This window comes from Notothenia rossii, assembly GCF_949606895.1.
Source record: "Notothenia rossii genome assembly, chromosome: 11".
NCBI classification, from domain to species: Eukaryota; Metazoa; Chordata; class Actinopteri; order Perciformes; family Nototheniidae; genus Notothenia; species Notothenia rossii.
Genome location: NC_136910.1, coordinates 59,102,872 through 59,113,798, shown reverse-complemented (window position 1 = coordinate 59,113,798; position 10,927 = coordinate 59,102,872).

The following is a 10,927-nucleotide window of genomic DNA, read 5'->3' as shown; positions in this document are numbered from 1 at the left end:
ACACACACACACACACACACACACACACACACACACACACACACACACACACACACACACACACACACACACACACACACACACACACACACACACACACACACACACACACACACACACACACACACACACTCACTTTGTCCTTGAAGCCAGGAATAGCAATGAGACGGCAGCAGCCTGCAGGGAGGAGAGACAGATTTAAACTTCTCGTCCTGAAGGAGACGTCCACCTGCTCCAACGATGAGACAGAAATAAAAAGACGAGCACGAGACGATTTCAATATTTAAATCAAGTCTGCAGCCAACAGTCTGACCTTGAAGCGTTTTAAAGTTTACTTTCAATGGAAACCAACTAGAAATATGAAAGAAATGATTGTGTTTATTCAGGAAAACTGTGTTTCGTGACGGTTTAGAATGAAATAAGATCATATATTCTAAAATATTAGAATTATTATTAAATTATTTCCTAATGAATGAATTAATTACATTTTTGTTCCTGAAATACTGCTGATTCATTCATGATGAAAATAAATGTCAGGGTTTAAAGACTCATAATGCAGACTCATGTCCAGGCTGAGTCAAGATGACAAAACAGATTCCTGTTGATCTTTTTTTACTGATTATTGTGTTTTTATTTTGTAAATTGTTATCATTTCAGACAGGGCGGACTCAGACTAAACATCAGCCCGGGACTCTCGACCGGCCCCTTCAGGACCGCCCCTGTTTCTAGAGGTGTAAAGCGCTGCATGAATCACATTTGTTTTGTTCCCTTTTACAAATTAAGGCAAAATAGCTAATTTATAATTTATTAATGTAATTAAATCAAAAACATTCGTATTCTCCCTTTAGCTTGTTGTTATTAATTCTGCTTTAACAAATGATCGATGGTGAAGTGAGGTCAGGATTTAAAGGAGATTCAGTCTGACTAAAATCTCCAACTGGGCTCTAATCCAGAACACACACACACACACACACACACACACACACACACACACACACACACACACACACACACACACACACACACACACACACACACACACACACACACACACACACACACACACACACACACACACACACACACACACACACACACACACACACACACACACACACACACACACACACACACACACACACACACACACACACACACACACACACACACACACACACACACACACACACACACGTTTACTTGTATGGCCACATGTCGCAGTTTCTCCTTGTTTCACCTTCATGTAGCAGCAGATTATAAAGAAACATAGTTTTTATATATTTCTTTATTTAAAATGAATGTGACCTTTATTAGAACCTGATATACACCTGAACCTCAGCAGGAGAGGACTCTTTAAAGTAGAGACACTACATACTGATATATACCTGAACATCAGCAGGAGAGGACTCTTTAAAGTGGAGACACTACATACTGATATACACCTGAACATCAGCAGGAGAGGACTCTTTAAAGTGGAAACACTACATACTGATATACACCTGAACATCAGCAGGAGAGGACTCTTTAAAGTGGAGACACTACATACTGATATACACCTGAACATCAGCAGGAGAGGACTCTTTAAAGTGGAGACACTACATACTGATATACACCTGAACATCAACAGGAGAGGACTCTTTAAAGTGGAAACACTACATACTGATATACACCTGAACATCAGCAGGAGAGGACTCTTTAAAGTGGAGACACTACATACTGATATACACCTGAACATCAGCAGGAGAGGACTCTTTAAAGTAGAGACACTACATACTGATATACACCTGAACATCAGCAGGAGAGGACTCTTTAAAGTAGAGACACTACATACTGATATACACCTGAACATCAGCAGGAGAGGACTCTTTAAAGTAGAGACACTACATACTGATATACACCTGAACATCAGCAGGAGAGAACTATTTAAAGTAGAGACACTACATACTGATATACACCTGAACATCAGCAGGAGAGGACTCTTTAAAGTAGAGACACTACATACTGATATACACCTGAACATCAGCAGGAGAGGACTCTTTAAAGTAGAGACACTACATACTGATATACTCCTGAACATCAGCAGGAGAGGACTCTTTAAAGTAGAGGCACTACATACTGATATACACCTGAACATCAGCAGGAGAGGACTCTTTAAAGTAGAGACACTACATACTGATATACACCTGAACATCAGCAGGAGAGGACTCTTTAAAGTAGAGACACTACATACTGATATACACCTGAACATCAGCAGGAGAGGACTCTTTAAAGTAGAGACACTACATACTGATATACACCTGAACATCAGCAGGAGAGGACTCTTTAAAGTAGAGACACTACATACTGATATACACCTGAACATCAGCTGGAGAGGACTCTTTAAAGTAGAGACACTACATACTGATATACACCTGAACATCAGCAGGAGAGGACTCTTTAAAGTAGAGACACTACATACTGATATACACCTGAACATCAGCAGGAGAGGACTCTTTAAAGTAGAGACACTACATACTGATATACACCTGAACATCAGCAAGAGAGGACTCTTTAAAGTAGAGACACTACATACTGATATACACCTGAACATCAGCAGGAGAGGACTCTTTAAAGTAGAGACACTACATACTGATATACACCTGAACATCAGCAGGAGAGGACTCTTTAAAGTAGAGACACTACATTCTGATATACACCTGAACATCAGCAGGAGAGGACTCTTTAAAGTAGAGACACTACATACTGATATACACCTGAACATCAGCAGGAGAGGACTCTTTAAAGTAGAGACACTACATACTGATATACACCTGAACATCAGCAGGAGAGGACTCTTTAAAGTAGAGACACTACATACTGATATACACCTGAACATCAGCAGGAGAGGACTCTTTAAAGTAGAGACACTACATACTGATATACACCTGAACATCAGCAGGAGAGGACTCTTTAAAGTAGAGACACTACATACTGATATACACCTGAACATCAGCACGAGAGGACTCTTTAAAGTAGAGACACTACATACTGATATACACCTGAACATCAGCAGGAGAGGACTCTTTAAAGTAGAGACACTACATACTGATATACACCTGAACATCAGCACGAGAGGACTCTTTAAAGTAGAGACACTACATACTGATATACACCTGAACATCAGCACGAGAGGACTCTTTAAAGTAGAGACACTACATACTGATATACACCTGAACATCAGCAGAAGAGGACTCTTTAAAGTAGAGACACTACATACTGATATACACCTGAACATCAGCAGGAGAGGACTCTTTAAAGTAGAGACACTACATACTGATATACACCTGAACATCAGCACGAGAGGACTCTTTAAAGTAGAGACACTACATACTGATATACACCTGAACATCAGCAGAAGAGGACTCTTTAAAGTAGAGACACTACATACTGATATACACCTGAACATCAGCAGGAGAGGACTCTTTAAAGAGTCTAGGCTGTACCGTCTTACTCTCTAAATGTGAGGATCTTGCAGAAACAGTAAAAGCATGAAAGAGTGACCGCAGCGATGAGGCAGCAGTCTGTGTGGAGGAGGAAGTGTCCGATATCTCCTCATCCTCCGATCTGTGGATAGAGAACATTTAATGTAAGCACTTTCAGAAATGTCTTATATCTGAGACACCAACACTTCTCAAAGACCTGCTTTTATTTAAGGTAAAGAAGCAGAATCTTAAAAAAGCAAAAATCCAACAAAAAGTCAAAATTGTACTCAGCCAAATCTGAGTAAAGTCAAAATTCTGAGAAAAAAATCAAAGTAACAAAAAAATCACAGGTCGATGACTAGATTAAAACTCTTTGGATTTAGTTTAGCGTTTAGTAAAAGCTGCAGAAACCAAACGCTGAAGAAGCTCAAAACACAACAGAGACCAGGGGACACTAAAGAGTGACGCACACAGCTGGGAGACCAGGGGACACTAAAGAGTGATGCACACAGCTGGAGACCAGGGGACACTAAAGAGTGACGCACACAGCTGGAGACCAGGGGACACTAAAGAGTGACGCACACAGCTGGGAGACCAGGGGACACTAAAGAGTGACGCACACAGCTGGGAGACCAGGGGACACTAAAGAGTGACGCACACAGCTGGAGACCAGGGGACACTAAAGATTGACGCACACAGCTGAAGACCAGGGGACACTAAAGAGTGATACGCACAGCTGGAGACCAGGGGACACTAAAGAGTGACGCACACAGCTGGGAGACCAGGGGACACTAAAGAGTGACGCACACAGCTGGAGACCAGGGGAGACACACGCACAACACACACACACATACCATGTATACATCACTTCAGAGGACCATTACATTGACTTACATGCACTTCCTGGAGACTTACCCTAACCCTAATCAAGTCTTCACCCTAAAATTAATGATTCCCCTCATGGGCCCCTCCATTTTGTCCCCATAAGGGAGGCGAGTCCCCACACGTGACTGTGTAAACAGATGTGTGGCCCCCACAAGTATGGTCACACACACACACCAATGTTTACTTGTATGGCCACAGATTAACATGTAGCAGTTTCACCTCCAGCTGACCCAGAAAGAGACGCAGGTTCTGGTCCAGGCTCTCGTCATCTCACGCCTAGACTACTGCAACTCCCTCCTGGCTGGTCTGCCTGCATGTGCCCTCCGACCTCTGCAGCTCATCCAGAATGCAGCGGCTCGTCTGCTCTTCAACCTTCCTAAATGTTCCCACACCACGCCGCTCCTCCGCTCCCTTCACTGGCTTCCAGTAACTGCTAGAATCCACTTCAAGACTCTGGTACTTGCGTACCATGCTGTGAATGGATCTGGCCCTTCCTACATCCAGGACATGGTTAAACCGTACACCCCAGCACGTGCACTCCGCTCTGCATCAACCAATCAGCTCGCTGCACCCGCACTGCGAGGGGGACCCAAGTTCCCCTCAGCAGAAACACGTGGGTTTGCTATCCTGGCTCCAAAATGGTGGAATGAGCTCCCCATTGAAATCAGGACAGCAGAAAGCTTACACATCTTCTTCAGACTGAAAACTCATCTCTTTAGACTCCACTTCCAGAGATAGAATTACTAACAAAGCACTTATATACTAATAAAGGACTGGCTGATCTAGAGCCAGTTGATCAGCACTTGAAATGTTTGGCTCTATGAAAACTGATGAACTTATATGATTCTGATTTCTTCAAGGTTGTATCTTCCTGGTCGAATGCACTTATTGTAAGTCTCTCTGGATAAAAGCCTCAGCTAAATGTAATGTTATGTAGCAGCGGATTATAAACGGCAGGAAATAAAGAAACAGCGAGTTTTTATTAACACACACGACGGATAAGACCGTTTCCAGAATTTCGGGAACGTCTTGGAACCGAAGTTTGGGACATCAGAGTCAACCAGAGGAGGGAAGTAGTGGAGTACAAATACTTTGTGACTGTACTCAAGCACATTGTTCTGGTATCAGTACTTTACTCCACTAATTATTTTACTGACCACTTTTTACTTTGACTTCTCACATGTTGAACTCAAATACCTGTACTTTCTACTTCTTACATGTTGAACTCAAATACCTGTACTTTCTACTTCTTACATGTTGAACTCAAATACCTGTACTTTCTACTTCTCACATGTTGAACTCAAATACCTGTACTTTCTACTTCTTACATGTTGAACCCAAATACCTGTACTTTCTACTTCTTACATGTTGAACTCAAATACCTGTACTTTCTACTTCTTACATGTTGAACTCAAATACCTGTACTTTCTACTTCTTACATGTTGAACCCAAATACCTGTACTTTCTACTTCTTACATGTTGAACCCAAATACCTGTACTTTCTACTTCTTACATGTTGAACCCAAATACCTGTACTTTCTACTTCTTACATGTTGAACTCAAATACCTGTACTTTCTACTTCTCACATGTTGAACTCAAATACCTGTACTTTCTACTTCTTACATGTTGAACCCAAATACCTGTACTTTCTACTTCTTACATGTTGAACTCAAATACCTGTACTTTCTACTTCTTACATGTTGAACTCAAATACCTGTACTTTCTACTTCTTACATGTTGAACTCAAATACCTGTACTTTCTACTTCTTACATGTTGAACCCAAATACCTGTACTTTCTACTTCTTACATGTTGAACTCAAATACCTGTACTTTCTACTTCTTACATGTTGAACTCAAATACCTGTACTTTCTACTTCTTACATGTTGAACTCAAATACCTGTACTTTCTACTTCTTACATGTTGAACTCAAATACCTGTACTTTCTACTTCTTACATGTTGAACACAAATACCTGTACTTTCTACTTCTTACATGTTGAACTCAAATACCTGTACTTTCTACTTCTTACATGTTGAACTCAAATACCTGTACTTTCTACTTCTCACATGTTGAACTCAAATACCTGTACTTTCTACTTCTTACATGTTGAACTCAAATACCTGTACTTTCTACTTCTTACATGTTGAACTCAAATACCTGTACTTTCTACTTCTCACATGTTGAACTCAAATACCTGTACTTTCTACTTCTTACATGTTGAACTCAAATACCTGTACTTTCTACTTCTTACATGTTGAACCCAAATACCTGTACTTTCTACTTCTTACATGTTGAACTCAAATACCTGTACTTTCTACTTCTTACATGTTGAACTCAAATACCTGTACTTTCTACTTCTTACATGTTGAACCCAAATACCTGTACTTTCTACTTCTCACATGTTGAACTCAAATACCTGTACTTTCTACTTCTTACATGTTGAACTCAAATACCTGTACTTTCTACTTCTTACATGTTGAACCCAAATACCTGTACTTTCTACTTCTTACATGTTGAACTCAAATACCTGTACTTTCTACTTCTTACATGTTGAACTCAAATACCTGTACTTTCTACTTCTTACATGTTGAACTCAAATACCTGTACTTTCTACTTCTTACATGTTGAACTCAAATACCTGTACTTTCTACTTCTCACATGTTGAACTCAAATACCTGTACTTTCTACTTCTTACATGTTGAACTCAAATACCTGTACTTTCTACTTCTTACATGTTGAACCCAAATACCTGTACTTTCTACTTCTTACATGTTGAACTCAAATACCTGTACTTTCTACTTCTTACATGTTGAACCCAAATACCTGTACTTTCTACTTCTTACATGTTGAACTCAAATACCTGTACTTTCTACTTCTTACATGTTGAACTCAAATACCTGTACTTTCTACTTCTTACATGTTGAACTCAAATACCTGTACTTTCTACTTCTTACATGTTGAACACAAATACCTGTACTTTCTACTTCTTACATGTTGAACACAAATACCTGTACTTTCTACTTCTCACATGTTGAACACAAATACCTGTACTTTCTACTTCTTACATGTTGAACTCAAATACCTGTACTTTCTACTTCTTACATGTTGAACTCAAATACCTGTACTTTCTACTTCTTACATGTTGAACTCAAATACCTGTACTTTCTACTTCTTACATGTTGAACACAAATACCTGTACTTTCTACTTCTCACATGTTGAACACAAATACCTGTACTTTCTACTTCTTACATGTTGAACTCAAATACCTGTACTTTCTACTTCTTACATGTTGAACTCAAATACCTGTACTTTCTACTTCTTACATGTTGAACTCAAATACCTGTACTTTCTACTTCTTACATGTTGAACTCAAATACCTGTACTTTCTACTTCTTACATGTTGAACTCAAATACCTGTACTTTCTACTTCTTACATGTTGAACTCAAATACCTGTACTTTCTACTTCTTACATGTTGAACTCAAATACCTGTACTTTCTACTTCTTACATGTTGAACTCAAATACCTGTACTTTCTACTTCTTACATGTTGAACACAAATACCTGAACTTTCTACTTCTTACATGTTGAACTCAAATACCTGTACTTTCTACTTCTTACATGTTGAACTCAAATACCTGTACTTTCTACTTCTTACATGTTGAACTCAAATACCTGTACTTTCTACTTCTCACATGTTGAACTCAAATACCTGTACTTTCTACTTCTCTCATTTTCCAAACAGGCTGGTTCCTTTAGTCTGAATGTGTGTTTGGTGGCGTGATCATTATTATTTGGAGTCATTGCGTGCCTATTGATTTGAACACGATCCGTGTATCCATCATTTCCTGGTCTTCTCTAAAGAAGAGGGACCAATGGAAACGTTGTCATGTTGCCGTTGGTCACCATGGAAACATTCATTAGCTAACAATGACATTATTGTTCTATTAATATAAAGGGAGGTCAGGTACTCTTTAAAACAGCTGCTAGTTATGGGTACTTTTTACTGAAGTACATTTCAAAGTTCTTTACTTTGACTTGAGTAAAGAAGTTTAGTCAGTACTTCTACTCTCACCAGAGTATTTTTAAACATGAGTATCTGTACTTCTACTTGAGTAAAGGATGTGTATTTTTGAGTTCAGTGAATACAACGCCTCCCTCTTTACCTGAACAAACACTCTGGGGCTCTATCTTACGGAGTGCTAAGGAGGCCAAAAGCCGTGTAATTGCGGTCCAATTAAAAGCGACAGAGTGACTAATGCCGACCCTAACCCTCCATTTCCTGCTTCCTCTCCATCAGTCTCTCCAACACCTTTTGAAATGGGATGTTCAACAACCTTTTGTCTACCTCCATCCCTGCATTTACTCCATTCTCTGCATGGATGTGTCCGCCCTCTACTTCACACAGAAGAGGGCAGAGCGGGCAGAGCGTGCAGTGTGTGTGTGTGTGTGTGTGTGTGTGTGTGTGTGTGTGTGTGTGTGTGTGTGTGTGTGTGTGTGTGTGTGTGTGTTGCCTCCTCTCCTGCTGATTTAGCGGTTTCCTCAGTAATATGCAGATGCTAGTTGTATGCTAGTGTTTCTGTCTAATGACTACACAGCAGACAGGTCAGAGAGTGAGAGTGCTTTGTAAAAATAAAAGCGAATATAAAAATATGACGGTTTAACAATGCATCAGCGTTGTTCTGATGTCCCATTATGCCATGTATTATTCAAATAATACATAATATATGGTCAATTTGTTATTCTGCAGAATAATAAACCATTCTGTTTGCTGCAGAAAGAGTACTAAAGTTAAAGCTAAGCTAAAGGCGGCTTGGGCTATAAAGGAACTACAGCAAGGTCACATGACTTCACGTCACCACCGCTAAGCTAAAGGAGGCTAATGTTGGGCTATAAAGGAACTACAGCACGGTCACATGACTTCACGTCACCACCGCTAAGCTAAAGGAGGCTAATGTTGGGCTATAAAGGAACTACAGCACGGTCACATGACTTCACGTCATCACTGCTAAGCTAAAGGAGGCTAATGTTGGGCTATAAAGGAACTACAGCACGGTCACAGTTATCGTGCTCTAATAAACTCGTGATTCTTTGTAAAGCAGTAAAATATGAAAAGAGACGATAGTGGTGAATGTGAAGCAGTTTTTCCAGGCGAGGAGTGCTGGCATTTAAAGAGGTTAGCCGGGTCAGACTGTATACAAACAAACACACAAACACAATATTTTTCCTCCTCTCCTTTTTTTCCCGTCTTGTCTCTTGATTCCTCTCCTATTTGGTTAAGTGTGTGTGTGTGTGTGTGTGTGTGTGTGTGTGTGTGTGTGTGTGTGTGTGTGTGTGTGTGTGTGTGTGTGTGTGTGTGTGTGTGCATATTAATTTTACGCTGAAAAGGACCGAGGAATCTGTAATTAGACTCAAACGGGACCATCTCATGCATTCTGTAATTCAGTATCACTCTTAATTATCTCTGACATTATCATCTGTGTGTGTGCGTGCGTGTGTGTCAGTATTATGTCTAAAGGGTAGATAAACACACAAACACACACACGAGAATTATTCATGAGCTGTCACAATGAACTCTCAGCAGCACAACCCAGAAATAATTGAAGTAATGATACACACACACACGAACACACACACATACAGACACACACCAGACGAACACACACGCACACGTATGTATAAAAGGAAAAAAGGTTATTTATATCTGAACTTAACTTTAAATTCTAAGCTGAAACGTACAGGATCATTTTGAGTGGATATAACTGTTTTTACACGTGATTAATCATTTAAGTTATACTTTTACTTGTTGTGTGATTAATTAATGTTAAACCACCAGATGCTCTAACCCTGATAAATGGATAAATAAATAAATGGGGTGTGTGTGTGTGTGTGTGTACTCCAGAGCCTGCAGCTGATGACAGATTTATTTACGTGTGTGTGTGTGTGTGTGGCCTGCATATGAACTATAGGAGATGAAGAAGATGTAGATGAGGGAGAGGGGGGTGGGGGATCAGTGGTGTTATCTGAATGCTTTCATCCCTCATAAAGCTCCTCTGAAATGTGGTTGTATAAATAATTAAATAGATAAGTAAATGCTTTAATGGAAAAATAAATAAAAAATGTATTAGGCAATACATATATAAATAAATTACAATAAGAAATATAATTAATGTATTAATGAGTAGAAGTAATTATATAAATTAAATAAAACAAAATAATTAAAAGTATAAGTAAATGAATGAAAACAAATCTAAATGATTAAATAAACAAACAAGAAAATTAGGCGATAAATATATAAATAAATTGCAATAAAATATGATAACACATTTAAATTATGTGTAAATAAACAAATACAATATTTGTATCCATCAATTATTTAATGAATAAATAAAATATAAAAATGATATTACAAAAACTAAATAAATAAGTATGCAAGTAAATTAATTAATTAAGAAAAAAGGTAATAAATGAAAAATATTTTAACAGCTGTCTGTGAACTCTCAGAGCCACAGCGCCACTCTGTGGACATCTGCAGAACTGCACCCTGACACTTTACACCGAATCAAGAAAAACTATTTTC